The 5,390-nt window shown below is 39.1% G+C and overlaps 1 long non-coding RNA gene across 1 annotated transcript; it reads right to left on the bottom strand.

Annotated features, from left to right (window-relative positions):
• Positions 1-319: 319 nt before the first annotated feature.
• Positions 320-2,723, bottom strand: LOC111946690 (uncharacterized). The gene is made up of 4 exons (XR_002872426.2): positions 2,619-2,723; positions 1,896-1,932; positions 1,362-1,446; positions 320-468 (listed from the first exon to the last, which is right to left on the bottom strand). It is a non-coding gene; the product is annotated as an uncharacterized LOC111946690 (long non-coding RNA).
• Between the last annotated feature and the right edge of the window lie 2,667 nt (positions 2,724-5,390).

Here is a 5,390-nt window from a genome sequence, read left to right as displayed (position 1 = left end):
TCGACAGGCCTGAGGTCAGTCACTCAAAAAAGGACAAAAAACTAGAACAGAACGCACACAGAAGCCGAGCGGAGCCGCTGACACGATACGAATCAACAAGTTGTTGAAGGGAAAATGCTGGAAACTTTTTATCATGTTATCTTCTAAGCACAGAAATGATCATGTCAAATTATATATATAGATCTTTTGGAGCTTGTAGCGTCAAACATAGCTTGCATGCTGACAAATTGTGAGCACCCCTGTTCTAGAGCGATCAAAATCTGTAAGATTAGAACTTGAAGTTAAAAAGACAAACCTCTGTAGAAACTCAAAAGTTGATGCCAGCTCCGGTGGATGGATAGTGGATGTTGAAGCTGTAGTAGTTTGCGAAGATCATGCATAGCAGAGAAATGTGGGAAGCAATGTTGGCCTGCACAAGGTTTCGATCCAGACTTAGCATGAACTTTCTTGTAGAAAGGCACGAATGCCCTAAAAATGAGAGAGTAGAAAAACAGGTTAGGTTTATGTAATTTTAAAAACCCAAGGCTTGATTTAATGCACCTGCGGCCAGATCAAGTGATCCGGACACCTGATTCTGGGTGGGTTAGCAAATACTTTTGTTTAGACTCTCTCTCGCTAGCTTACAGCTCCTCAAAACCCCAAGCTAACATTAACATAGCAAAAAAAAAGTGGAAACAATATTGGAGCAATCCATTTGTACAGTTTTGAGCCAGATGCAATTTTATCAGAGCAGGGAGACTTTAGCTCGCCCATCGCAGTTGCTGTGTCACAAACACAAACGTTTTTAAACTGCACCACAAAGCAGCAAGAACATGTTTTTCCAATGGAGTGGGTCTTCCAAGACCCCCCTTTTTTGGGTGTTTTTAACAGGTTCTTGTAGCCTTTTTCTCATGATGAAGAATATATATAAAATAGTTTAAGATTAAAATTGGGCTTCTGAGTATTTATTTATTCAAATTGTGTTGGATGAGGAGCAGATAACAACCCAGTTTTTGAAAAAGCGATGAGTGGGTGAAAGTCTTTCATTCAAATTCTGAATTCTCCACTTGCAGACAAAAAAGATCCATGTTGCTCTTCATTTTTCTCCTCTCAGCTGTCATTTGGATCAAAACTGTACGGGTGCATTGCTCCAATGTTGTTCACCAGTTTTTGCTAAACTAATATTAGTTTTGGGTTATAGCTTAAACAAAGGGTTGAGGAGAAATTAGTGAAAGGCTAAATTTCGTGCAAACAGTTTCATTGAGTCACAGATCTGTTTTACCATCATCAATTATTTGCACCTGCCAGTATAAAAAAATAAAATGGATTACTTACTGCATACTAAAACAACTAAGAGTCAAATTCACGTCCTCTGTATTTACCGGTACTTCTTCTGGAAGGCACACGTCATCCACATGGCAAAACATTGCATCTTCCTTTTCATCCAAGTCGGGCAGCAGCAGATCACTGCATAGGTGACATCAGAAGGCTTAGTAACTGTTTTATTGAACACTACATACATATTTTCCTATGTGAATATTCTATTTTTCCTGCACATATAAGTAGTAAATACATCACATTAAATGTGTTTTTAAAACCACTCACTGGACATGATACAAAGCAACCCTCCCTTACCAGGTCTTTAAAATTACAAGCTCTTAAGTTGACACACAGGTCAAAAACACATTTTAAATCTATGCCAACACAAGAAGCATTAGTTTTAGTGTGGAAAAACTGTAAACCTGATAACAATGGGCCCTAAAGGCAGCATAAGTAGTAAATGTTCACTTGCAGTTTGGGCCATGGCACTTAAAAAAAACACTATAAGGTTAATTTCTGTGAACATTACAATACAATGCAAATCCCTTTAATGTTGCTAATGTTCAACTGCAAAACTGACATGTAATCATATTTACCAACTATAGTCCTTCAGGAAAGGCCCAATAACTGCACCTGAAAAACAGAAACAAGAGAGAGAAAAAATTAATTAAAAACTATGCAGAAATGTACAAAGACATTGACATATTTATTGTCAGAACATTCCCCTGTGCAAACTTCCTGAATTTTCTATAAATTCTTGGTGTGTCCTGGCTAACAACCCCTTAAAACTAAAAGCTTTAAGACGGAAAAAAATAAAATAAGTAAAAACATCTTAATTTAGTCAGTCAAATAAAAATATGTAGATTTTAGACTTTTCCATAAAATCTCAGTGATTTGACAACACTCAGAGCCCAATATAAAATATAACTTTTCTCAGCACTAATATGAATGAACTTCACCTTTATCACAAAAAACAACAACTCATAAATACTACAGAATATCATTACATTTTTTCCCACAGCAAAAAAAGAATAACGTGTCATAAATCCCACATATCTGTGGAGTTTTCTACGAAGCTTCTGTCTGTGAGGATGAAACAAACATTAGCGCCACATTACAGCATGGCTGCATGTTAAGCTAACACATCGACGGTCTGCAGCAGAAATACACGTAAACGATGACAAACCTGTTAGCATGGTATCTATTAGCGAAAGTAGCGTCAGTCCACAACATTAAAAATACAAACACATGACACTAACCTCGGCAAAATATCAAAATATTAGCGTTTTACAGAGTTTGGAAGAAATAGAAAAGCTTACCGCACGCAGGTCTTTTCTGTTGTGGCTGTCAATCACGTATGGAAAGTTCCAGCAGGAGGAGGGCAGACGGTGCGCTCTTGTTGGTCCAATCAGCAAACAGAAGCAGACTAATCTGCACAGCGATAGGGGGAGGTGAGGCGCCTAAAATTTGAAATTAAAGACTAACCCAGTTTTCTGGAGGGAATGTTGCATTGTAATTCCTGTGTTAAGGTAACGACTAATCAATCCCATGTGTAAAAAACAAAAAAATATTGTATTAAAATAAGCAATAGTGAAAAATTAATATTTGACTAAAATAAAAAAAACTGTTTTAGAAAATTACAATTGTTTTTGTATGTTTGATTGTTTGTTTTTACTCTCTTCATTCATTTCTATATTTAATGAAAAATGCCAAATGTTATTTAGAGCACAGATAAAGAAACTATTAATAATTGCCATTTGTAAAGAAAAAAAAAAAACTTTTTGGACTTAAATAAGCAAAAATGACAAATTAATGTTTCACTACATTAAAGAAACAGTTCTTTTCAACATATAATTTTTGTTTGCTTGTTTGTTTTTGTCCTTTTTATTAATTTCCAATTTTATATAAAAATGCAAAATCATGTTATTCAGACAGGACGTGTTTATTTTTAGGTAAACATGTTTAATGAGAACTAGTTAACATCCACATCTTTATGACTAAAGATTAACTCGAATTTTGCACTTTTTTGGCCAATTCTGATCCACCCACCCATCCATCCATCTATCCATCAATCTTCTTCTGCTCAATCAGGGACCGGGTTGCAGAGGCAGCAGTCTAAGCAAAGATGCTCAGACTTCCCTCTCCCCAGCCACTTCCTCCAGCTCGTAGAGGGGGACCACATGGCATCCCATTCCAATTGAGAGACATAGTCTCTCCAGATTGTTCTGGGTCTTCCCTGGGGCCTCTGCCCATGCCTGGAAAACCTCCATAGGAAGGTGTCTAGAAGGTATCCAGACCAGATGCCTGAGCCACCTCAACTGGCTCCTCTTGATGTGGAGGAGCAGCGACTCTACTCCGAGATCTCTGGGTGACGAACCTTCTCCCCCCATCTCTAAGGAAGTGCCCGGCCACCCTGCAGAGGAAGCTCATTTCAGCTGCTTGTATTCAGGACCTTGTTCTTTCGGTCGTGTCCCAGAGCTCATGGATCATGTAGATGAGTGTAGGAATGAAGATTGACTGTTAAATTAAGAGCTTTGCTTTCTGGCTTAGCTCAGTCTTCACAACAACGGATCAGTATACTGCCTGCCTAACGGCGGATGCCACTCCAGTCTGCCTTTCGATCTCCCGCTCCAATCCTCCCTTACTCGTGAACAAGACCTCAAGATATTTAAACTACTCCACCTGGGGCAGGAGTACTCCACCCATCCAGAGAGGACAAACTTTCGCCGATCAAGAACCATGGCCCCAGATTTAGCTGTAAAGTGGTCTTAGGCTTACCACCACTATGTCTGAGAACCTCATCCCAGCTGCTTCACACTCTGCTGCAAACCACTCCAATGCATCTTGAAGGTCCTGTCTTGATGAACCCAACAGGACAACATCATCTGCAAAGAGCAGAGAAGAAATCCTGTGGTCCCTGAACTAGATCGCCTTCTAGCCCTGGCTACGCCTGGAAATTCTGTCCATAAAGACTATGAACAGAACCGGTGATAAAGGGCAGCCCTTTCTCACCAATAAAGATCTTTTTGCCCTTTATCTGACCTGTTCCACCGGTTCCATTCTTCCAAGTGCAGAGTTATAGGTAAATTTTTAGTCTATAAAGACAATGATAAAAAAAAATGAATTAACAACTAATTACTAATATACTTATAAAAGTGTGGTCTCACGAAAACAAAAAATACATCAGCAATGAAAAACATTTACACACAGCAATGTGTTTTCTTAACAAAGGACAAATGCATTTTTCACATATTTATGCTGTTGGTGGCAGGAGATTATATTGTTTTTTAAATGACAAATCAACTGTGTTTATTTTATTGTGACCCGTATATTTTACAAGGAAATATCTACATATTTAACATGTTTTGATTGTAAAAATAACAAGGATATTTACTTATTTTAAATACTACATATGCACGTAAAAAATACACCATTTTGTTTTTTTCTCAATTACAGTAAAATTGTGTTGGTATTTTACAAAAATGTACTGTAAATTTTACGGACTTTTTTTACAGTGCATGTATAAAAATAATAACGCCCCTCTCACCCTCCGTGGGTGGTTTCTCCTCCAAGCTCGTGTCCTCTACCAGAGGCCTGGGAGCTTGAGGGTCCTGCGCAGTATCTTAGCTGTTCCTAGCACTGCGCTTTTCTGGACTGAGAGGTCTGAGGTCTTTCCAGGTATCTGTTGTAGCCACTCCTCCAGCTTGGGGGTTACTGCCCCGAGTGCTCCAATTACCACAGGCACCACTGTCACCTTCACTTTTCAGGCTTTCTCCAGTTCTTCTCTGAGTCCCTGGTATTTCTCCAGTTTCTCATGTTCCTTCTTCCTGATGTTCCCATCGCTTGGCACTGCCACATCCACCACAACGGCTTTCCTCTGTTCTTTATCCACCACTACAATGTCTGGTTGGTTCTCCATTACCATCCTATCAGTCTGGATCTGGAACTCCCACAGGATCTTTGCTCTCTCATTCTCTACCATCTTCGGAGGTGTTTCCTATTTTGACCTTGGGGTTTGTTTGTGATCTTGTTTGGCTGGCTCAGACGTCGCCCAGCCAAACAAGGTCTGCGATGGAAAGTGGGCTACTGGA

This window comes from Oryzias latipes, chromosome 20, assembly GCF_053564925.1.
Source record: "Oryzias latipes strain Hd-rR chromosome 20, Olatipes_Hd-rR_3.1".
Lineage (NCBI taxonomy): Eukaryota > Metazoa > Chordata > Actinopteri > Beloniformes > Adrianichthyidae > Oryzias > Oryzias latipes.
The sequence above is the reverse complement of the archived record's forward strand: the minus strand, read 5'-3'. Positions and strand labels throughout refer to the sequence as shown.